Consider the following 26816-nt stretch of genomic DNA (forward strand, 5'->3'; position numbering starts at 1 on the left):
ACCTAAATACACTTCTGTCACAAAGACTGAGGTTGAAGAGACATAGAATGAAAGCCCAATGTTTTAGTTTCTATCAACTGCTTGACGCAGTGTTTTCATCCTATTGCTGATTTTGGCCCTTATGAATATTCTGTGTTTTTCTTGGATCTTTAGAAATATCACATCTCAAATGACAGAGCAATGTGCATTCTAGGCCGGGAAAAATGGTAATGTCTAGTACTGTGGTGTGCCTACGATTTGGCTTGGCACATGTGTCTAACAAATACTTATTGAATAAATGAATGGACTAATAAATCAGTTCATTGCTTGACTGTACACTTTGAATTCTTTATTTTTGAATATGACTTTTAATTTTTTACTTGATTGTTAAACACAAAAACTTGGACGATATATGAGAACAAAGCAGTACTATTCAATAATCAGAATGGGAAAATTCTCAAAATTCTTGAGTTTAACACCCACCTCTCCCAAGATATGCTTAATATGTTTGTCATTAGAAAAACTTTGGGTTTGTTGCAGAAGAGCATTAGTCAAATCCAATGTTTTCTTTGGACCAAGTATGTGAATATGAATCTACTCATCACCATTAGCATGAGAAGAGAGCAATGAATACATTTCCCCAGAAAATACCAATAAAAAGTAGAAAATGGACAAATAAATTATATAAGGGCCAATTATGGAGCCATAAAATCAGAATAAGACATTATAACAATTATATATTATTATTAAGCCAATGTGTTTAATAACCTAAATAAAATGGACAATTTCCTACAAATTTATACTTAGTGTAACTCCCTCAAGAATAAAAAGAAAACATAAATAGTCCTCAAATCATTATAGAAATTATCTCATTAGTAGATGATCTAATCCAAAGTATCTCAGACTGTATTATGGATAAATTCTACTGAATAGTAAAGGAAAAGATGTTTACAAACTTTACAAATTCTCCGAAGAAAAAAGAGGTAACACATTGTAACTTTTTTAGAATAACATAACCTTAACACTAATATTTTAGTATAAAAAGGAAACTTTAGACAAAACTCACTTATGAACAAAACTGAAAAAGGGTAATGCATGTTGGATTTGTTCCATGAATGAAACAAAATTTGAACAATAGAAAAAGCTATTCACCACATTAACAGATCAAACAACATTCAGAAAAACACACAGGCAAATAAAGAATTCAGTAAATCTATATCAGTAAATATAAAACTTTTATAAAATCAGGAAGATAATTTTATTACCTAATAAAGAAGATCTACAGAAAACTATGAAAATACCATAGTTAATAATGAATCATTAAGAGCATCCCCTTAAAATCAAGAATGGATGATTTCTGTCATCATCACTTGTTATCCACTTAGCCCTGGAGATCCAAGCCATCACACCAAGATGGTGAAATGAACTTTAAGAGGATAACATTGATAAGAGAGAAATTAACAATTATTATTCAATACTTTATAATTATTCAGAGATATTACAAGAAAAAACATAGACAATATGTGAGAACTCTATCCAGTGGTCATGTATGGTTATGAGAGTTGGACTGTGAAGAAAGCTCAGCACTGAAGAATTGATGCTTTTGAACTGTGGTGTTGGAAAAGACCCTTGGACTGCAAGGAGATCCAACCAGTCCATTCTGAAGGAGATCAGTCCTGAGTGTTCTTTAGAAGGACTGATGCTAAAGCTGAAACTCCAGGACTTTGGCCACCTCATGCGAGGAGTTGACTCATTGGAAAAGACTCTGACGCTGGGAGGGGTTGAAGGCAGGAGGAGAAGGGGACGACAGAGGATGAGATGGCTGGATGGCATCACCAACTCGATGGACATGAGTTTGAGTGAACTCCGGGAGTTGGTGATGGACGGGAAGGCCTTGCGTGCTGTGATTCATGGGGTCGCAAAGAGTTGGACACGACTGAGAGACTGAACTGAACTGATGTGGAACTACTAAGAAAATATATCAAGATTGATGGACACAGGTAGACTTTTTAAAATTACTTTTATTTCTGTAGACTAGCAACAAGAGAAAATGAAATTTTAATAATGGCATTTTGGATAATTTTTTAAAAACCCAATAGATAAAAATAAACATAAGGAAAAAGCTTCAGTCATGTCCCATAAGAAGCACCGGTCTGCACCAGGCTCTGGCGTTAGCCCCCCAGCTCTAGTCTGCACCTGCCACGACAGCAGTCCCTGTGCACCCCAGAAAAAGCCCCAACCCACACTTGTTTCAGCTCCACACTCCCACCAAAACCACTGGCTACATGTAGACCATGTAGGGACATTTCTACACAAGGACATGCTTCAAGGCTGGGATAGTCTAACTCCAGAGAGACAAGCAGAGAAATTAAAACAAAATGAGAACACAGAGGAATATATTCCAAATGAAAAAACAAGATGACACCAATGAAATGGAGAGAAGTATTGGGTTGGCCAAAAAATTCACTTGGGTTTTTCTGTGCCATCTTGTGGAAAAACTTGAACTTTTTGGCATAGTAACTTACTGATAATAACAGCCCAATAACTTACCTGATAAAGAGTTCAAAGAAATGGTCATAAAAATACTCAGCAAGCTCAGGAAAAAAATAAAGGAACACACTGATAATTTCAACAAAGAATCGGAAAATATAAAAATACCAATCATGGTTTCCTCCGGGTACATGCCCAGGAGTGGGATTGCTGGGTCATATGGTAGCTCTATTTTTAGTTTTTTGAGGCGCCTCCATACTGTTCTTCACAGTGGCTATGCCAATTTACATTCCCACCAACAGTGTAGGATTTGCACTTCCTTGATGATTAGCGACACTGAACATCTTTTCCAGTGTCTGTTGGCCATCTGCATATCTTCTTCAGAAAAATGTTTATCCAGATCCTCTGCCCATATTTTAATCCAGTTGTTTGTTTTTTGATACTGAGTTCCATGATTTTATTATGTACTTTGCATATTAACACCTTATTGGATATAGTCTTTGGAAATACTTTCTCCCATTCAGTAGATGACCTCCCTGCTTTGTTGATAATTTCCTTTCATTTACAAAGGTTTTTTTTTTTATTGTTTATACAAGGTTTTTTTAATATAAATTTATTTATTTTAATTGGAGGTTAATTATTTTACTATATTGTATTGGTTTTGCCATACATCAACATGAATCTGCCACAGGTATACCCGTGTTCTTTCTTTCTTTCTTTCTTTCTTTTTAGAGTGATGGAGTCCTATTTGCTATTTTTGCCTTCGTTTCCCTTTCCTGAGGAGATATAACCAAAACCATATTACTAAGACTGATGCCAAAGAGCATACTCCCTATGCCTTCTTCTAGAACTTTTATGGTTTCAGGTCTTAAATTTAGGTCTTTAATCCATTTTGAATTTAGTTTTTCACATGGTGTGAGAGAGTAATCCAGTTTGATTCAACCAGACAATAAAAAAGAAATAAAAGAAATCCAAATTGAAAAGAAGTAAAACTATCACTACTTGCAGATGACATGATACCATACATAGGAAATCCTAAAGATGCCACCAAAAACTACTAAAACTCAATGAATTTATTAAAGTTGTAGGATATAAAATTAATGCACAGATATCTGTTGCATTTCTATACATTAAAAACAAACTATCAGAAGCATAAAAAAATTACAAACACATCAAGAATAAAATGTCTAGGAATAAATCTAAAGAGAGAAAAGAACTGTACTCAGAAAATTATAGAACACTGATGCAAAAAAACTGAAGAGGACATAAACAGACGGAAAGATATACTGTGCTTGCGGATTAGAAAAATTAATATTATTAAAGTGACCATACTATCCAAGGACCCACATGGACCCCCATTATAGGATGCAAATACCCATTCCCCCAGCTACCGGCAGTAATGGCAACTGAAAGTTCTCAGATGACTCCTCTCTGGAACTTTCCCTCAAGTCCTCTAGCTGGAGACAGCAGGACTGAAGCCCCCTGAATACCACTTCACAGTCACTTTTCTCTATCCTTTGCTCCAAAGATAAACATTATTTGGAGTGTTTTGTATTACATTTGTTTATCCTTTTGTCACATAAATCTGTTTCCCTACTGATACATCATATCAGTCATATCATACTGAATATGTTCTTCTTGCTTTGTTTTGCAGTCTAATTCATTTATCTTTAAAGCTGCACAGGTTTCTGCTGTATCCATACACTATAATTTTTCCTTTTTTCTGATTCTTGTATTTAGGTAATTCCATTTTTTCTTAAAGAGGTCGTTAGAGGATTTGGCCATGCCCTTAACAATTTATAGTTTCTTTAAATATATCAAAAATGGGATAGAATTTCCAAGTGAGGTAGAAAGCCTTTGAATATGTCCCTATAAAAAGAATTAGAAAAGCACAAGAAGGGATTGACATAAAAGCTAAGTAGAATCCCTGTGCTTAAGCACAGGGATTCTACTTACCAATTTCTTACCAATATTTCTATCAAAACTTCAACTTTACATTCTCTTGATCACAACTAACCTAAGACCTTTTTCAAAAATCCTCATCTCTTTTCTCCTGAGGCAGTTCTAAAATGACATGTGAGGCAAACTGTAACCTATCATGGACAATTTCCTTTTTTCCTTCCCCTACATTGACATAGTTTCTCCTGTTTGTGCCTGGGACTGTAATCCTGTAACATTAGCAGAAGAAAAGAGGGCGCTCATAAGTCATAGCCTATATTTTATCAAGGGAGAGTGCCTATTTTGTAGTCAGATAATCTGGGATGAAATGACAATGTGTGAGGGAGTTCCTTTACCTCTCTAAGGTTCAGTTTCCTCATCTATGAAATAGAAATACAATTTGAAATCAAATACTTTGAGTGTTACATGTAAGACAATTGAGATATGCATGCAAAGTTCTTGGATGTAATGCAAGCCTGGTCCACAGCAAGTACTCAATAGATGCTAGTTTTTTTAAAAATTTGGCCTATGTTCCTTATAAGATTTCACATCAACTACAGCCACAGGATACTGCCAAGTTGTGATCACTGCCATAAACAAAACCTCTAGTGAAGTAATTTTCTGGGAATCTAGGTATGCTGAATTCTGATGATATGAATTTCTTTATCATCTCCCACTTGGTCTAAAAGTCAGTCAGTGATAAATGGTCACAAAAGCAAACTTAAGGTAACCACTTATGAATTAGATCCATACACATTTTGTATATTACCTGATACATGATGGGTTTTGAGATTTCAATAGATTCCACATGTTACATAGTCCTAAATTTATTGTAGCACCTTTGAAAAAAAGTAGTGAAAGTCTATTGTACAGTGTAATCTTAGAGGGCTGATAAATCTAGGGTCCACAGTTTCATGTGCTGTGCTAAGTCGCTTCAGTCATGTCTGACTCTTTGCAACCTTATGGACTGTGGTCCTCTAGGTTTCTCTGTCCATGAGCTTCTCCAGGCGAGAATACCAGAGTAGGTTGCCATGCCCTCTCCAGGGGATCTTCCCGACCCAGGGATTGAACCCATGTCTCCTGCTTTGGCAAATGGGTTCTTTACCACTAGCGCCACTGGGAAGTCCCCATATTTTCATAGATGGCTTCAAGAAAAGTGAGACTTCCCTGGACTTGCATGCAAAATGGAACCTCTATGTGTATTCTTTTGAAGAACATTTTGTTAACTTTTATCATATTTCAAAATGTGTCTGTTATAAAAAGTGGAGCATATCCTAGTTTACAGAAACCAAGCTTGGATGAAAAATAAGCAATGATTTGGTGTTTCCCTTCTGTGTTGGTCCAGGCGGACTATCATTTAAAAGGTCATGGCATGGGCACGATATCAATCCACCATCTAGTTCACTTTATGGCTGTACATTTCTCCTCGTCTCGTCAGTCTCTCTCACTACAGCGATACACTGTGAAACCAGCGCTATACTGTTACAGGTACAGTGAAATTTCATCCTTGTTTGTCTGGAGCAGGCTTACTCAATATCTGTCCCCTAGTGTAATTATTCATGGCATGTCTTTCACTCTCAAAAATGTCTCAGTTTGAAGAATATGATCACCATTAACATAACTCAAGAATGGCAAATAAACTTATTTACAGAAACAGACTCACAGACTTAGAGAATGAACTTACAGTTACCAGAGGGGAAGGGTGGAAGGGGGGATAGATTGGGAGTTTCAGATTGACAAGTACACACTGCTGTATTTGAGATAAAATGCCTTTCCGTGAAAAGAGTGGGGCCTCTGGACAAAACTGGGCCTTTATTGGGGCACTTTCATCTCTTAAAAAAAAAAGAAATCATCTTCCAAACAAATGTACCTAGTCTTGCCAGCAGTCAAGAGAGATGAGCAGCAATGAAGTTCACCATCTTCAGTAAATCATTACCCCAATGAGTAAGTCAGGCCCCCACATCATATGTTAAGTGAGGAAGCAGAATAGGGCTAGGTGGTTGGAGAGAAGTCATTCTTTACGTTGCAGATTGTAGAAGCAAACAGCAGTTCTATGACAGTAAGATGAAGGGTCACTTGCCCCAGCACTGCCCTTTCACTGGCCAAACTACCTGACCTCTGAACTGATATAGCTACTTTTAGAACTCAGATTCTCAGAATTCTTTGTAACTTGTCCAGATACCAAAACTAACTTCATAATTCCCAGAAAGAAAACACGCTGTGAAAATTCCTAAAGTAATACCAGTAGTCAGCCTTGGTTGTGCACTTTAAATGGAAAAAAAAAAAAAAGTCTACTATACTTTTTCATGCTACCACATCTTTCCCGACACTAAGAATGTATGAATATGAGAATGGAACCATGATGGGTGTTTGACATGATGGTCCAAAAGGTTACACTGTAAGACAGTATCAGGTGAGAGCCGAATACAATGAAAACCCTTGTCATGAAAACTCTTTTAAATGAGGCCACAAAAATGAGCTAATTTCTACCTTAGTGGTGTGGAATGCTTTGTGATGGCAAACATTTCAAAAGCGAAAGGACACTTCAAGTTTCTAATGCATGTCTATAAAAACAATTCACAAAGTAGTAAAGTGGTGGTAAATATGAAGAAGAAGAAAACAGAGACAAAATCTTATATCCAAATCTAAAATTTTAGAAAATATTATATGCTAAGTGGGAAGATTCTCTATTGTGTGAACATCTCAGAAAATTATTTTCTTTTAGGAAATAGCTAAAGCTGTTGAAATAGCTAAAAGCCAGTTGAAGAAATGTGAACCTCTGATGTCAGTGAAGGTTAGGTAAATATCACTGGAATCTACCTGGCTTAAGGAATAAAAATCCTCTTTTTAACGTATTTTATTAAAGGAAGAAAACCATTCAATTTAATAATCTCCAAGGAGAAAAATCCTAATGAACAAGCACCTATCCTACAAAAAAATCAAACAGGACCCGGATTCTAACAAAACACTGATGTTCTCACTGAATATTCATATGCTGCTGAGACTTTCCCTCAGCTTGAAGTGAGTGAAAGTTCAGCCATAAATGGTCCCTAGGGACATGCTCCCTGTTCAAAAATTCAATCTCACTATGTGAAGTAAAACCCAGTTGTATGTCAACCTTGAAGGGATGGGTGTTTTTTTATTTGGCTTAAGAATGTGATATGTAGAACATGAGCTGGGAATACAATTTAACCTCATTCCCACCCAAAGCCTAAATCCCAGTGACTCTCTCTTGGGCTTTATCTGCCTGGTACAATAGAAGCTCTGTCGAGTTAAAAAGAAAGCTGTGATGTGATGGGCCATGTGGACTCCTCCCCACAGCAGTGGAGTTTGTGCCAAAAACCTGGAAATTTAATAGGATGAAACCATATCCTGCCTGGACTTCCCTTCCTCATCTATGCCCAACCATTCCTTGTTTGGCCATCTGAAGCTATTCCAAAAGACATGTTATTCTAGCAACAAAACCGTAGGCAGTGCTATTGACAGATGCCATTTATGAATTTGCCAGCTCATGTTCCTTCCATATGCTTCCATCACACTGGGCAACCCTGCTTCCTGCTATGTTAACATGGGCCAATGTCTCTGACAAGTGTGGTGGGTTTAGAGAAGGAGCCACACTTGAGTATCCTTCCCACCACTGAGCTGGCCTTAGCTTATCATTTTAAGCAAGGAGTGCTTCTGATACAACCTAGATTCCTGTTTCATCTCAGTTTTTCACAAAGAAGACAGCATTTTTATATATCTGCAGCTAAAGCTCTCATTAGTGAGTTGGTCTGACCACAGTATGGCACCTCATGAAAACCTGAAATATCTGATTTCCTTATTTCTCCAAACGTCTGTTCTTTACACTCTGTAAAACTTAGGAAATGTTAAGAACCCAGTGACAGCATGAAGAATGTAACTTCCGTCAGTTTCAGGGGTAACAAACAGGCATCTGAATATTTCAAGCCATTTAAAAATAGTAAATGATGTAGCTCTAAAACACATTTTATAAAATTGTAGTAACAGCATCAATGAGCAACTGCCTTTAATACAGGAAGGTACTTATTCACATCAAGTACCTAGTAATTCAAAATACAGTTGACCATTAAGCAACATGAGGGTTAAGGGCAACAACTCCCTGAACAGTGAAAAATCTAAGTATAACTATTGCTAACAGTCTACTGTTGACCAGAAGCCCTACCAACAATGCAAACAGTCAATAAACACATATTTAAAACTTATTTTATGTGTTATATGCTGTATTTTTACAATAAAGTAAGCTCCAATGAGAACGTAAGTTCCATGAAGCCTCAGATATTTTTAGTTTTTGTTTTGTTCATGAATACATCCCAAATTATGTGCCTTATATAGTACATGGTCAATAAATATTGGAGAAGTGAATGAAATTCCAAAGAAAAAATTTCTTCAGAGTAATCTAATCTTAATAAGCCACTAGATTAAAAAGTAGTGAGATGCCTTTCAGGAAAACATTTTTCTATATTATCACATCTAGGCCTAGGCAGTCTGTCTCAAATGTGCTCCCATTGTTACTGATTGACTTTGGGCAACAACTGATACATAATCTTGGTATTTTTGAAGATAAAAGAGAAGGGCTGAGGAAAAGACAATAAATATAAAGATCATGGTGTCACATTCAGTGATACAACAAAGGAAATTACAAAATGCATCTTGGTAAAATGTCACTTTAATCATATTTACTCTTAGGAATGCTGTAGAAGTTAATTAACTCTTAGGACCATTCAGAGGGATTTATTTACATGTCAAAGAAACTTTATTTTATTTACAATAATCCAATTATTTAACTTCTCTAGATCAGTTTTCTCATCTGTAAAGTAAAGGGGGTTTTAAGACCAAGTAGAACCACTGAATTTTGATAAAGCTTGTTAGAGTCTAAGTAGAATTTTGCAGGAAGATGGACTTCGGTAATTAATGAAAATATTTTCGAGCTATGTCATCAAAATGTCAGAACACTGGAGAGGGGCTCCAAAGTCCCCCTGTTCCTCTTACTTCCCCAAGGATGTTCCACTTTCCTTTGAGTCTATGGGTTATCACACTGTTTCTTCAATAACCCTAGTTTCTGCTTTCAAATTTATGTTAGAGTACTCCTCCGTTGCTTGCAACTGAAAGTCCTAACTAATAAAGAAATTAGTCCTTGGAAATGCCAAATGCTAAAATGTGAATATTAGCACAGAGATTGAACAACAAATGGTGAGATTTTCTTACATGAAGGGCTAGGAAAGTTTCGATTCTTGCTGCTTTAAATCTAAAAGTTGTTTGAGTAAGCAACCAACTGTTGTATTTTAAGACCCAGATCATGTCCCCAAAGAATTCAAGACTGCTGGAAAGCAAATGGCAAGATGGTGCAGTGTTTTAGCTACTTCTTTCAGATTCTGATAAACTGTTTCTGGAGAGGGAGCACAAAGTCCAAGGTATTCCATCTGAAGGGGGCCAGCAGCCAGGCTATAAAGCTTTGCCAAGAGAGGGCTGGTAATCTGATTGTCAATGTCAGACAGTGTAATAGTATAATTGGTTTCCTTTGTGCTTTGTCTAGGAATAAATAAAAAGAGAGCAGAGGAATTGAGGAAGTTGTCAATAAAATAACCATAGAATTTTACACAGTATAAAAAGATAAGAAAAATGAGAAGAATTAAGAATTCTATCAAATAATACAGGGATTAGTATAATCCAACTAGTGAATAAATTACTTAAAGTCTGTGTAAAGTCTGAAAAATCCTATCCTTTCCATTCAGACAATTAAATTTTAGGACAAGATTAGAAGGAAGATTGAAGTTGAAAATTGGGTTAGAGCTAAATTTGTGTGTGCTCAGTCACGTCCAACTCTTTGTGACCCCGGGGACTGTAGCCTGCCAGGCTTCTCTGTCCATGGGATTTTCCAGGCAAGAATACTAGAGTGGGTCGTCATTTCCTTCTCCAGGGGATCTTCTCCACCCAGAGATCAAACCCATGTCTCTTACACTGGCAGGCAGATTCTTTACCACTGAGCCACCTGGGAATCCCCCAGAGCTAAATTTACCAGGTTGATAAATTAAACCACAGCTATGGTAATTAGGATGGAGTAGGAAATGCAACCCAGTCCAGTGTTCTTGCCTGGAAAACCCCATGGACAGAGGAGCTTGGCAGGATACAGTCCATGGGGTCACAAAGAGTTGGACGTGACTGAGCATGTACACACACATACACTATAATTATGAAACTTCAGTAGTCTATGACAAAGCAAGCAGAGTCCCACCATTAAGAGTAAGATCAGATTACTGACATTAAATATTTTAGGGAAAAAATCCTTCTGGAAGGTATAAACTCAAAACATATCCTAGGTCCTATCCCTCAAATTTTTGGCCAGTAACTCAAATCTGATTGCATCACAATCACCAAAATTGAGCAGGTAATGTCCGCTTGTATAAGATATTTCTGCCCTATATAGTTAGGCAAGTTTGAAACTACAAGAAGTTGTGAAAGCAAAGAAAGAAATAATAAGTAAATCAAATTATTATTATTAATTTGGTATAAAATTTATAAATAAGTTCTGCAGTCATCAATTTTTTAAGTTTTTAAATGCTTAATTTCATATTTTAAAGAAGTTTTGTATGTATTTATTTTGATAAACAGTGTATTTTATGTAACAAGCACTCATGAGTATTTTAGAAATATTAACCTATTTAAAACTCACAGCCAGTCTATAAGCAGTACTATTACAAGTGCATTTTTTATAGGTAAAGAACATGCGGCACAAAGGAATAATTTACTCAAAGTTATCCAGGCAGTAAGTGGCAAAGCTGGGATTCGAACCTAAAACAGCCAAGTTCCAGAGTCCATACTGTGTATCATCCACTATGAGTTGTGGTTGTTGTTGTTTAGTAGCTCAGATGTGTCTGATTCTTTGCGATCCCATGAACGTAGACCCTCTGTTAATTTATTAGACATGATGCTTTACTTAAAATTTTTAAATGGATATTAGAGATGTGATAATTAAACTGAGATCTAGGTCTAAGGGGATATGAAGAGTTCAGATTCTGTTGTTAAGAAATTGAGTCCTTTTAAAAACACACACACATGCACACACATATAAGTAATGTATCCGATGGTGCTATGCAGAGTGAACACAAGTATTAACTCTTTAAATCCAAATAACAGTCTTATGTAGTGGGTGATACTATGACCCCTCCTTTTCAGATGAGAAAGCTAAAACACAAGACAGCATAAATGAACTGCACCTGATCATTCAATCAGTAAGTAGGGAGTCTGACTCTAGGATTCAGATTTACAAAGTCTAGATATAAATATTAAAATTCAACAACACTTGTAGCGTTTATTACTGGGTTTAGAGTCTTCTAAATAGAAAGCCAAAAGACTTAGAGCAATTGTACTGTCAGAATAGCACCAATCCTAAAGTAGGCCTGTTGCTGCTCTATCTTTATAGCAATCTCTAGAATAATAAGCTATTTTATCCTCCTGCAGAAATAAACACTACAAATCCTCACTCATAAGGAACCATAAAAGAAATTGTTGGTTCTTTCCAGTTCAAGACCACCACCAGGAATATCCCTGTAGTCAAGCAAAGTTGGCATTATTGATTGACTTATTGCAACAAAGGAGAATACATACCATGAAGAACCATGGGGAGAGCTCCACAAGGAGGGTTTTAGAAATGATCCGTAACAGGATTTGGCTTGTGCTAGGTGACTTGAAAGGTTCATAAAAGTGGAGCTTTCTTTGTTCTCACCAAAAAGTGGGAGTAAACCTATGTTTGGGCATCTTAACAATTTCTATAGTGAACTAATCTTGCAACAACAGCACAAATAAGCTGAAAGCAGCTGTTGTTGAATTTTGGTTTAGTAGCAAGGAAGAATATTCACAATCATCCGAAAAGGATCATAAAAATACATTTCCCTTTCCAGCTTCAAATCTGTCTGAAGCTGGATTTTGCTCAAATGATTCAATCAAAACAGCATATTATAAAAGACTGAATACAGAAAAATATAAGAATCTGCCTATATTCTATTAAAGAGATTTGAAAAAACATAAAACAATGCCCCTCCTTTCACTTATTTTTTGTTTTGAAAGATACAGTTTACCTTCCATAAAAATGTTATCTGTGATAATATAATGGGTTCTGTCATTATATCAGAAAAATTAATAATTAAAATTTTTCTGTTTCCATTTCTATTGTGGTAGACATGATCATTTAACCTGTGTCTCAACAAAAGTTCTCTGGAGTTCTCAGGCATCTTAAAGTGTGTTAAGGGATCCTGTGAGCAAACAGTTTGAGAATGGCTCATCCAAGCAAAGGTGGAAAAGTGTGCAAAATATTAGAGGCCAAAAGGGCTGTAATGTCATTGCAAGAACTGAAAGAAATTCAGCTTAGTTTAACCATCAAGGTCGTGCATTGGTAAAGAATCTGTGTGGTAGTGTAGGAGTTGCAAGAGATGAAGGTTTGATTCCCTGGGTTGGGAAGATCCCCTAGAGGAAGAAATGGCAACCCACTGCAGTGTTCTTGCCTGGAAAATTCCATGGACAGAGGAGCCTGGTGGGCTATAGTCCCTGGGGCCGCAGAGAGTCAGACACAACTGAGCCCAGCACAGAACAGGAGAGAAGTTCTATAAGAGAAAGTAAGAAACACTGGCAAGAAGTAAAGAAAAACACCTGTCAATCTGTCACAAACTTATCAGGGATCTTAGCATCTCACGGTTCACCATGAAGACCTATCACATTTTTTAACAGTTCAGCACCCATTAGTTATGAAGCAATGTCAGTGTAGGCCTGCATTTCAGTCACATCACTATCACCATAATCATTTGGAAGAAGTCCATTCCCCACACCCCACCTCAATCTTTGAAAGCACACAAAATTTAAGAATCTTTTCCAAATAGAGGGTCTTTGCTAAGGGCAAGAGATGGATAAGGCAGAAATATTTACTGCCTGTTGACTATTAACTAGCTAACCTCAGGAGAGTATGTTACATGAACACAAACATGCAAAATGATGATTTTAACTACCTAGAATATTAGAAGCTAAGCAATTGACTACCTAAGGTCTCACCTCAACATTTTGATTTTGCCTTCAACTTGGGAAAAAATCTCTAAATAAATTGTGAAAAGATTGACTCAGATCTCAATGTCTCTCTAGAAAGAAGTGGTAGACAGGCTTTTAAATTAGAATTTGCTTTCCATATGGAAATGTGGACATAGTTCATTGCACTGTAGAAAATAGCTTTGTAATTTTTCTGCAACACAATACAGATAAATTAGAGCAATGAATTCTAGTCATACTCCATTTTTATCCAAGAGTACATTGTGAATTTGTTGTAACTGCTGTTTTTATACTAACAGACATGGCATTGAACCTGATAAGAAACCAAGATCTATGAAGCTAAAATAGCTTACATGACAATCAGCATGACCTTGTATAAGGGAAAAAATAACTATAGGGGAAAATGAAGATAAAAGTTAACATTTGATGAATTCTAACAATTTACCTAATATGAGACCTCAAAGTGTTTTTACCTTTGCATCCTGGAATTATTCCTAAATGTGATTAACTGACAGTTATTTGACAAGTAATCACTACATTCTTATTTACAAACTGATTTAAAACCTGTACAGTCTGACTTCATCGTACTGATGCCCTTTCCTTGTTGCTTCAGTTTTCAGAACTGTTATCATTTTAACCAAAGCTAACCCCCTAGCCTCTTGTAATAATTCTTATTAATCTTGGGAGAATGAAAGTAACTCCTTTTTTAAAAGACCACATCACTAATAAAAGCCATACATCTCAAAGATAACAAATTCACTAGAAAAATGAGTTGTGGCAGCAATTTTCAAACATTCTTCACATTAAAATAACCTAGAAGCTTTTAAAAAATACCTAGGTTTGGGTTCTACCCCAAATTGTGATATAATATTCCTAGGTATATAGGTACTTAAATATCAGTTCTTTTAAAAACAATAGCTTTCAGTCATAATATTAGAATATGATTACTTCTGATCACCCGTAATGTCAAGCCTAGCTGAAAGTAGTGAAAGTGTTAGTCGCTTAGTTGTGTCCGACTCTTTGTGACCTCATGGACTGTAACCCACCAGGCTCCTCTGTCCATAGAATTTTCCAGGCAAGAATACTGGAACAGATTCCAGTATTCCCTTTTCCAGGGGCTCTTCCCGACCCAGGGATCTAACTGGGTTCTTCTGCATTGTAGGCAGATTCTTTTCTATCTGAGCCACCAGGGATGTCCAGTGTCAGGGAAGTCCAATGTCCTTGGAATGTTATTCCATCCCCATAACAATTGGTCAGACTCTGTGACTGGCAATCAATGACAGTAGTGTTTAAAAGCTCACAAGTACTTCTTAATAGTAGGCCAGAATTTTCTTACTTCTTAATAGTACTTCTTACTTCTTACTAGTAGGCCAGAATTTTAACTTCGAGACAATTTCTTCTACAAAAATGAGAGATCTCAAAATCACATTTAGCAGAATGTCCTATTTAATAGATTAGCTCCCTGCCCTTATATGTGCAGAACATGCTATGTTACACAGGTCTGTGCTGTGGTCAGCTATACAGAATACAGTTGGGGCTGCCATGTCTAAGGGGCAGGACAAATTAAAAGCTTCTAAGATTTTTAAAATCTAGTGCTAACAAGTGTTATGATTTACTTGAATATGACTATTTTTGAAAGAACTTACGAAGAAGATACAAAATCCCTAAGGGAAGAGCAGGAATTGCTATTATGTGAAAATAAAATATATAAAAATAATTCAGGAGATAAGATTATTTGGAGGAATGAAGTTGAAGAATAGAAGCAGGAAAAAAAGCTTAATCAGAAGACTTATAGATACATGACAATATCAGATGAGTTCTATTAAACTCTATTTCCTCTTCTGCACAAGGGATTAATACCTACCCCAAGCAGCTATGGGAGAACTCTGTGTAAATGTGCAAAGCTTTACACCCTTGCTACCCAAAGTGTGATCCTAGCAACATCAGCATTACCTGGGAACTCATTAAAAAGGCAGAATCTCAGGCCCACTGCAGACATAACTGAATCATATTCTGCATTTAGCAAGATCCTCAGGGGGTAAGCAGACACATCCAAGTTTTGGAAACTCTTCTCTGTATACAAGCACTGTGGTTATTACCAAAGTAGTCATTGTAGGGTGACTTTAACATCAAGTCTTTTAACCAGATTCACAAACTCAAAATAAATATACCCTGAATTTTTCCATGGCATAGATTTTTTTTGAAGCAGTAAGCACCTGTGAAGCAAACACATGCTACAAGCTTGCAACTTGATAGTGGGGATTTAGTTCCCAGAAAGTCAATTTATTGGAAGGATTTCTTATTCTGAACCAGCTTTGAGATTCCTGCACACCCGGCAATGATCATAATGGAAAGGGTAGTTTATATTCAACTGTCTTGTATTCAGCTGTCCAAGGAAAAGTTGAAATCCACATTCCAGACAAATGTATGAAAAAATATAGTATATAAATAAACACAATGGAATATTAGTCAGCCTTTCAGTTCAGTTCAGTTGCTCAGTCATGTCCAACTCTTTGTGACCCCATGAATCACAGCATGCCAGGCCTCCCTGTCCACCAACTCCTGGAGTTCAGTCATACACACGTCCATCAAGTCAGTGATGCCATCCAGCCATCTCATCCTCTGTCATCCCCTTCTCCTCCTGCCCCCAATCCCTCCCAGCATCAGAGTCTTTTCCATTGAGTCAACTCTTTGCATGAGGTGGCCAAAGTCCTGGAGTTTCAGCTTCAGCGTCATTCCTTCCAAAGAACACCCAGGACTGATCTCCTTTAGAATGGACTGAGAGAAGGAAATCCTGTCATTTGCAACAGTGTGGATGAACCTAGAAGACTGAGTAAAATAAGCTAGACGCAGAGAGACCAATACTGCATGATCTGCTTAAATATAGAATCTAAAAAAGTCAGACTCATAGAAGCAAAGAGCAGGATATGATTTCCAGGGGCTGGAAGGGCAAATCAGGCATTGGTCAAAGAGTACAAATTTTCAGTTATGCAAGATAAATTAGTACTGGAGAGCTAACGTACTGCACAGGGAACTTATTTAACAAAACTAAACTATATACTTAAAATTTGCTAGGAGAGTAAGTTTGAGAGTTACTGTCACACACACACAGGAAAAAAAAACAGAAAGGAAGGAAAGAAGGAAATAAATATGTGAGAGGATGACTACATTAATGAGCTTGGTGATGATAATCATTTCACAATGTATATGTACATCAAAGCATCAAGTTGAATACCTTAAATACATATAATTTATATTGGCCAATTATACTTTAATAAAACTGAAAAAAATAATTTTAAAAGATAGACCATCTGTTTTAGATTTTTAAAAAGACAGGAAATGGAGCTGGATTGTAAGCATCAAGTTTAAAAACAAGAACTTGATCAGGCAAAGAACAGATAAGGGATTTTGAAGCTCCACAGCAAAAAAGAAATCAGAAGTTTTAACCATCATCCATATTGCATTTCTTTCTTATACAAGATTCTTCTCTAAGACTTATTTTTCAGCCAATTATATGAACTATAGTTGTAACCCTATATTTTAGTAGGCAGAGTATCTCTTTACATTAGAACATCATTTTCCTCAGACTAATGGATGTTGCTTTATTTTTTGAGATTTGACATGAAAGATGAAATTACTGCATATGTTATGTGACCATCCATTATTTTTCTGAATAGGAAGAGATACACACACACACACACACACACACACACATACACACACCCCTCTTTTCATGAACCAGATACCAATGCAATATGTATTTCAACATAAACAAGCTATATTTTTTACTAAAATAGGTATATAGAATGGCCACGTGGCCACTCATTCACAAGATGCTACACGAAAAGAGGACAGGCCAGGAAAGAAAAGTTAAAAGAAAAATACATATAGTAGGTTAGTAGCATATTAGTGGAAACTAAATATTCTGTGAACATGCTCAAGATCACCTTTATGCTTGAACGTTTGGCCTGTCCCACATAAAATGATAAACACTCTTGTTAAAGCCTGACTGATCACAAATCTGGATGGGAATTTACAATCGGCTTGGCTTGTAGACAAGCTTTCCTTGATTTGACCAGCCCATGAAAGAAGGAAATCCAATTAGACACAGATGGAGGAAAACAGCAACTCATTCTCAGCAGGTTTTTAATTCAAATACAGCCAACTTCATTATGTATAAACATTTGAAGTTTAGGAGGGAAGTAGAAAAACACAAAGGTAAAGACCGAGGAATAAGCGTCTGTCTAGGGTTTTGGATTTTTATCCCTAAGAATTTAAAGATTTTAACCCTTTCTCATCAGTAACTCATAGGAATATCTTTTCAGGCTAGCACCTAAGTGTTTTGCTCCTAGGTTGACACTAGACATATTCTCCGATTATTCAATACAGTGCTCTATTTTTGTCATCAAGTCTAGTTTCAAGATTAGTGATCAAATTTATTCTGTACTTAACTAATTTTTTGACTGTTTCATATATCAGGTACTGAAAAGGCATGATAAATCCTTCCTAGATGATGATGGATTTCCCCATTTCTCTTTTCACTTACATTTTTGTTTTATAATATTCTGTAGCCATATTTTCCAGTCATAATTATTATTTCTCCCAAGTGAATCAAACATTATTTCATTACAGGGAGAATCCATAAAATGTTTCTTTAAATCACCTCTAAAGTCTATTTTTTTTTACCTTGAAGTCTATTTTTCCTAATAATTCAAACACTTTGGAATTTCACTTTCTTCTGATTGGTATATAACCATATTTTCCCTTTTCTTTTTCTTTTAAATGTTTAGTATTTTGTTTTAGCCAAATTCACCTATAAATATCACACAGTTGGATTTTTAAAATCTAGTCTTACAATTACTGTATTTTATCTGGAGAAAGTATACTTTATTTGTATTTATTTTGATTACTGATAAATTTTGATCCATTTCTACCATCTTATTTGTACTTTTTCATTGTCCTGGTTTTCCTGTTTCTTTTTCTTTCCTCCTGTCTGTCCTTATTTGATCAATTGGAAGAAGTTTTTTCTCTCAATTCATTATTCCCTTCTATTAATTTATATCATATACTTTTATGCTTACTCTTTTAATAACTAACGCATATACAATTATATTCTAGTGTCTCAGTTCTATCTTGTATTATTAATTCCATGATTACACATTGCATGATGTATGTTAGACTGTATTTCACTCAGATTATATATGTTAGACTATATCTCATTACCCTTTTCTCTTAACCTCTCAGTTTTACATTTTCCTCTGTCTATTCAGTTTTAAAAACTTAAATTATACTCTTACAGATATTATATCAAAACAAATGTTTAGAGCTTTCTGACACAATTATCATATCTTGGTTCACCATTTATTTTCACTTCTGGTAACTTCCCTATAGTAAGATGTTTCTTCTCTTCTTAAAGAATATTCTTTAGGATGTCTTGTAGTGTGGATATATTGGTGATAAATGTTCTCAGTTACTGTTGTCTGAAAATGACTTCATATTATCAATATTCTTAAAAGATATTTCCACCAGATGTATAGTTTTAGGTTGACAGTTATTTTCTTCAGCACTTGGAAGGTGTTTACTTGTCTTTTGGCTGTTGCTATTAAATAGTCATCCATCAAATTGCCATTTCTTTGTACTAATCATTTTTCTTTCTCTGCTTGCTTTCAACATCTTACTTTTGCTTTTTGGCATTCTACAGTTCACTGTCTCATATAAGTTAGAATCTCTTCTTATTTATCCTGTTAATTTTGTGTCTTATCTTTGTCTCTCTTCAACTGAGGGGTCTTTCCAAAATTCTGGAAAAGTCTTAGCATTTACCCCTTAAAATAGTGTTTCTTTTCTAGTCCCTCTTACTTCTTCTGGGATTCTAATGAGGTGTGTGTTAGATGTATTTTTACTATCATGTGTATCTTATCCTGTTTTATGTATTTTCTATGTTTTTTTTAAATATGTGGTCTCAAAAAGTTCAATTATACTCTTTTCTTACAGATTTATCACTAAATTTAAAGTGGTTTATCCATGACTTAATTTTGAAACAAGCGAATTAGATGAATTCGGGTAGCAAAACTGTGTATGGATTAACTTGCGTTACAAATCATCATGGGAGAAATGCTCTTCTTTCAACGAATGCCAAAGTCATGTCCTCTTCTGTGGGGCAGGGCTATCATTCATTTTCCATCACGTTAAAGTGTGGGTCTTTGAGTTTCCAGCTTTAGCAGCGTCTTCTGTCAGAGTCTTCACATTGAGAAGGTCCTAGATTTTATCTCCCATACATCAAGGTTTATGAGCTTTGAAAGTTGGGGTTCAATTCCCTTCCTTTGCTTTCATCTTCTTCATTTAAAAAACTGACTTCCTTCTTTTCTTCATCAAAAAGCCATGAGATAGTTCTAAATGATACGGTGTCTTACAGAAGCACTCTTCTACAGGAGAGGATTAACATCAGCCGGAGGAGAACACTGGATATATATATAGGGAGATGGAGACAGTGGGAACTAACTTTCTCATCAGAAGAAGTACAAAGAGCAAATAGGGAAAAGCTAGAATAAGCCTTATGTGGTTGGATTGGAACTAGAGACAACCATGTAAACTCGTGGCTGTAAACATATAGAGTTAAATGCAAATGTGTGTTTTCTATGAATATGTATTTGTGGGATATATATATATATATATGTATATTTCTTAATCTTTCCACTGATAGAGCTTGGGAAGAGTGACACTTCATTAGCATCATCCACAAGTCCTATTTAGATCCTGGTTTCAGAAAGTTAGTTAAGAATCATGATTTTGTATAGATTCTAGGTACCTCCCCACAAAGTAATTATTGAAAAGGGAGGACTATTTCTGGGTAACTTCAGAGTGGAGACATCTGGCAGGCATAATCTTAATAAATAAAGAGGTTAGATTTAACACAATTAATAATGGGATGAATGGTCATCATGTGCCCCCCAATAGGATTCAGTGATATTTGGGGGGAAAATGTATAATCTAGGACTGATGGTAAGAAACACTAGAATGACTCAAATTGAGGGGAATTTGGCAAAATGATTGGCCTAGCATTCGCAAACCATCAATGGCTTGAAAATCAAGGATGGAGGTAATGTTCCAGGTTGAAAGGCAAGACAATAGGTGTAATGTAACCCAGCATTAGATCCCTTACTATTCAAAAACTTTACTGGGACAATTAGCAAAATTTGAATGGGGGTTTCTGAGAGATTGCTAAATAGGAGTTCTCTGTGCTACTCTTGCATCTTTTTTGTAGTTTTAAACAATGTCGAAATAAAATATTGAAAATCAAATAACCAGAAGTTTAGGGTCACTTATGGTATAGCAGGGCTTCCCTGGTAGCTCAGCTGATAAGAATCCACCTGCAATGCAGGAGACCCTTGTTCAATTCCTGGGTCAGGAAGATCTGCTGGAGAAGCGATAGGCTGCCCACTCTTGCATTCTTGGGCTTCCCTGTTGGCTCAGACAGTAAAGAATCTGCCTGTAATGTGGGAGACCTGGGTTTGATCCCTGGGTTGGGAAGATCCCCTGGAGAAGGGAACAGCTACCCACTCCAGTATTCTGGCCTAGAGAATTCCATGGACAGAGAAGCCTGGTGGGCTATAGTCCATGGGTTCAAAAAGAGTCGGACACAACTGAGCGATGTTCAATTTTTCACTTTCACGGTGTAGCAGACATCCTTAGGGCAAACCTTCACTTCCCAGCATTCCTACTTCCACTTCGGTTTTGGTTTGCATGGATTTGTTTTCTTGTCAGCTCAGTGATGCATTTGAAAAGATATGCTTTATCTAGTATTTTCAGTTGTCTACAGTAGAAGAAATATTTACAGTATCTAATTCACAGTGCTACAGGAAATTCTAGCCTCATATATTTTAATACAGTTGACCCTTGAACAACCTAAGGTGGAAAGGTGCTGACCCTCTGCACAGTGAAGAATTGCATGTAACTTTATGCCAGCCCTCCACATCAGCAGTTTTGCAACTGCGGATTCAACCAACTGCAGATTGGGTCATACCTATGGGAAAAAATCTGCATATAAATGGGACTGTGAAGTTCAAACCTGTGTTGTTCAAAGGATTAACTATATATTTTTGTTCCATTTTTTCCTATTCTTTTCTTGCAAAATATCAACGTATGTGTATTGTCTTTGACCTGGCAAGTTCTCTCTATTCCTTTTTTTTAACTCTATTTTTTAAAATTTGTTTGTTCAATTTCCTCATTCCTCAAAATTTGTTTGCTCAGTTTTTGCATGTCCCCAGTTGCATTTTCAGCAGCATCTAATCTTCAATTTCCTTTTTGCTAATCCATCTATATTTTTCATTTCTGGTGTGACTTAATTTCTTATGCTTCTTTAAGGAGTGCTGCCAGCTTAATATTTTTCTTACATTCTATTATTTCTACTTTGAGCATTTATTTTGGTAGCCACTATTTAATTTTATAAAGTCTCTATCCTAATTTTTCACCTGCTTCATGGTAAAATATTTCTCATTTGAATCAATTTTCAGTTTTGTCATATTCCTATTAATATATTTTCTTCTATTGAGAGGGCTCAATCTAGTTTCTTCCTAGTTATTACTAGATTTTTAGTGCCAGCTAGGTTGTTGAAAATATAGGAAGAGAATTGAGGAATGAAATATAGACCTGCCTTGGAGATATTACAGGTTCAGTTCCAGACATCACAATAAAGCAAATACCACAATAAAGTGAGTCATATGAATTTTTTGGTTTCCTACTGCATATAAAAGTTACATTTGCACTATGTTGTAGTCTATTAAGTGCACAATTGCATTATGTCTAAAAAGAAAATCTTAATTAAATAATACTTTATTTCCAAAAATGCTAACCATTATCTGAGACTTCAGCAAGTCATGGTAACATGAAAGATCACTGATTGCAAGACACCGTAACAAACCGGGAACTATTACAAGAATTTAACCAAAATACGACCCAGAGACATGAAGTGAACAAATGCTGCTGAAAAATGGCGTTAACAGGTGTGCTCAATGCAAGCCTGCATAAGCCTTCAATTCGTTTTCAAAAACTGCAGTGTGTGAAGTGTAACAAAGTGAAGCACAATAAAGCGAGGTGTGCCTTTAGTCGGTAAGTAGCTTCAGTTTCACCTTGCCTCTGTCCACCTACTTCCCCCTCTGCTCTCTGCCAGATGAACAAGTGTCCACTCCAGGAGAACAGAAATTTTTCCTGCCTACTGCAATGACCTACTTTATCCTATAAGCCATTATGCAGAGGTTTAGCTACTTCTCTTTAGCTAACAAAATAATTTATGACTGCAAGACTAATTACCATAGCAGCAGTTTACGGACACAGCACAAGAAGTAAAAGAAGTGGTAGAGACGGCATGTCACTGTATTTGCTCTGTTATCTCTGCCCCAAAACACTCTGTCGTGTCACAATGGGATACTCATGCAGCACAATGGACACACAAACACACCTGGACCATACCAGCTCAAGGGACAGCACGGCCAGCGTGCCTGAAAGCACTGAGCGTAGTGAGGTGAGGTCGGGGGAGGAGGTAGTGGCCAATTCACAGAGGACCACCGGCCGTGACAAGGAGCTGGCGTTAAATTCTAAATAAAATAGGGAACTACTGGCCAGTTTTAAGCAGGGAATATATACCTGACTTCACAAATAAGGAGTAAGCGTTGAAGTAAGGAATCCGATTTGAATGGTATTTTTATAATCTAGACAAGAAATTAGACTAAGGTGGTGGTGGCAGTGGAGAAGGAATGAAATCAATGGATGCGTCATCATCTAGGAGGTACAACCAACAAGACTGCTGTTGGGGAAAAGGAGAGGGGAAGGAGTCAAAGATGTCTTAATTTTTCAAAAACAGGAGGGAAATGGAGAGTTGTAAGAAAGAATAGGAGAAACGTTTTTAAGGGGAGGGTATTTAGCATTAGAAATATGTATTAAATGAATGAATGAATGAAGACACATCAATCTTTGTCCTCAAACTGTGGGGAAACAGACAAGCAAGAAGGAACTTTCTATCAAATGTGCTAAGTGCTATGATTAGGAATATGCAGAAGCTGGAGCAGGATATGGGTATGGCACCTGAACCATGCTTTGAAGGTCAGAGAGGACTGCCTGGAGGAAATAACTGTCGTTTGAAGGAGGAACCAGTGGCAGGAAAGAGCTAGGTGCTTTCCAGGAGCTTCAGAATGGCTGAGACAGAGAGCAAAGCATGAAATAGAGAAGGGATGGAGACGTCAAGGCAGTCAGGGAGTTGGAAGCCTTTTAAACCATACTCAGACTTTGGTCCTTACCCAGAGGGCAACAGAGTGTCAAGCTATATAAACAGGGAAAGCCAATGGTACCTATTTCTTTCCTGCTCATATTTCACTGTCAGGAACTAGAAACATGACCCCACTCAGCTGCATGGACGGTGGAGTGGGGTTCCTGCATGCCCAGGAAGGGAGAGGAAGGAGTCAGTGCGCACTAGCAATGTCTACCACAGAGGGAGAATGATTATTATACAGACTACATATTATATTTCAAGTATCCACATTCATTCTCCTTTCAGTAGAAAAGACACAGAAACAAAAGTTTTCAAAAAATGATCATTAAAGTTCTGCTCTATGCGTATATTCATCTACTGCTATTGTGTATGAATAGGATATATATACACCGTCATCAGGTCTGTTTGTTACGTAAGAAGAACTGACTCATTGGAAATGACCCTGGTGCTGGAAAAAACTGAAGGCAGGAGGAGAAGGGGACGACAGAGGATGAGATGGTTGGATGGCATCACTGACTCCATGGACGTGAATTTGAGCAAACTCAGGAATATGCGGAAGGACAGGGAAGCCCGGCATGCTGCAATCCATGGGGTCACAAAGAGGTGGCCACGACTGAGCAACTGAACAGCAACTGCCTCAAGTGCCTGAATAGTTGAAACTGAGGGGTATAAAAAGCCCAGCATGGCTGCTAACTTGAAGAAAATTTGCCAGATATGTTAAGACACCATTGACAGAGAAAGCTTTGGTTTCAACTCTGACCTCCGAAAGAAAGCCCCGAGTGCAGATCCTTCAGATTGCTGGGACGGCCTCAAGTTGCTTCTGCCTGTGCTGAGTGTGTGTGTGTGTTCCTCAAAGGGAGCAGGACAGGGATTCATGTTTTTTAATCATTTTTTTAATTTATTTAATTTTTGTCTGTGTGCCATCTTCGCTGCCACCAGGCCCTTTTCTCTAGCTGCAGCGAGCTGGGGCTACTCTAGTACTGGTATGCAGGCTTCTCATTGTGGGGACTTCTCTCGGTGCGGAGCACAGGCTCCAGGCTGTGCAGGCTTCAGTGGCTGCAGCACAAAGTTGTGATTCCCGGGCTCTAAAGCGCAGGCTCAATAGTTCTGGCACATGGGGCTTAGTTGCTCTGCGGCTAAAGAGCAACGTGGGATCCTCCGGGATCAGGGATTGAACCCACGTCTTCTGCACTGGCAGGCGGATTCTTTACCCCCGAGCCACGGGAAGCCCCAAGGAATTGATTTTTAATGATGATATGATTCTTAGTAACTGTAAAAACTACTTTTGATAGGAAAAGTCCAAACTCTAGCTGACATGAACTCTGTAGACGTTACTTGATCTATGCTGCTTTTGCTACTGTTTAGGTGAAGAAACAAGACATGTGCTTTGGTTTAAACAGAAGCCCGGTTAACCCCAGATTCCAACACTACCGGCTGTGTGATCTCGGGCAATAAACTCAAACATTGTGAGCCTCAGCTTACTCATCTAGAGGATGATCATAATAATGAGTATGTTATTATGTTGTCTTAAGGATTAATTTTTTAAGACTTATAAATCACATAATACCATGTTTGCCATGTGGTGAGAACTCAATTAACAGGAGCTCCTATGACCTCATTTTTCAGTTCTCTGAGCTTAGTTGTACTTTCTGGATAAAATTTCAAATTTTTAAAATTTAATATTACAAATTCAAAATAACTTCAGTTATTTCAAATGCTCAAAAGAATCATTGTAAGCTGAAGAATTTATACAAAGTTCATTTTAATGAACAAATTTTGTTATTAAAAAAAAACATGAATGCTATTCAGTCAGATCTTTCTTCATAAAGTTCTGACGAGTAAAATCAAATGTTTGCCACATGTTTTCCCATCTGCCAAGAACTACAGACGTCCTGGCATCTGGGGCAGTGATACCCACAACGATAGCCACAGGCTAAAGGGCTTTCAGAAACTAATGTGTAGATTCAGAACTCACTGTGTTTGGAGGCTCAAAAAGGTCCTCAAAAACTTATAGCCCTCAGGCTTGGCTGTGTCCCCCAATGATCCCCTACAGTAGGGGTGCTCAATGCTGGGTGCACTGGAGGCATTAAGTGAAGGCCTCTTCACAGTATGCTCTCTTCCCTGTAGCTTGGACAGTAAAGAATCTGCCTGCAATGCAGGAGACCTGGGTTCGATCCCTGGGTTGGAAAGATTCTCTCGAGAAGAGAATGGCAATCCACTCCAGTATTCTTGCCCGGAGAATCCCATAGACAGAGGTGCCTGGTGGGCTACAGTCTGTGGGGTCACAAAGAGTCAGACATGACTGAGCAACTGACACTACTATGTGCTACACGGTCTCCAGGAAATCTGATCCCTACCAGGGTTCCTGTGGTAGAACAGGTTACAAAGAAAGAAATACAAAGGTAAGCAGCGCCTGGGCAAGACTGCTTAAACAGTAGCTACATAAAACAAAGCCGAGTAAACACAAAGACACATCCATCAGGCTGAAAAACACTGCATCATAACCTATGCAGAGTTATCAGGTTGCAGATTTTAGGAAAGAAAGAAGAAAAGAACAATAAAAGAAACTCACACTCTGAAATCAAGCTTCAGAAAACAATAAGGGTGAAGTAATAGGGCATTAAGCAGAGTCCTCTGTGCTACAGAATGTTCTCATTAGATATCTATTCTATACACATTTTATACATGGTATCTACAGTGTATGTGTGTAAATTCCAACCTCCCAATTTCTCCTACCCCACCTCTTTCCTCCTTGGTATCCATATATTTGTTCTCTACGTTTGTCTATTTCTACTTTGCAAATAACATCATCTATACCATTTTTCTAGCTTCCACATGTATGTGCTAATAGATGATATTTGTTTTTCTCTTTCTGACCTACTTCATTCTGTATGACAATCTCTAGGTCCATCCACGTCTCTACAAATGACCCAATTACATCCCTTTTCATGGATGAGTAATATTCCATTGCATATATGTACCACACCTTCTTTATCCACTCCTCTGCTGATGGGCATTTAGGTTGCTTCCATGTTCTGGCTATTGTAAATAGTGCTGCTATGATCATTGGAGGGCATGCATTTTTGAACTATGGTTC

The sequence above is a fragment of the Capricornis sumatraensis genome, chromosome 11, assembly GCF_032405125.1.
Source record: "Capricornis sumatraensis isolate serow.1 chromosome 11, serow.2, whole genome shotgun sequence".
Taxonomy (NCBI): domain Eukaryota; kingdom Metazoa; phylum Chordata; class Mammalia; order Artiodactyla; family Bovidae; genus Capricornis; species Capricornis sumatraensis.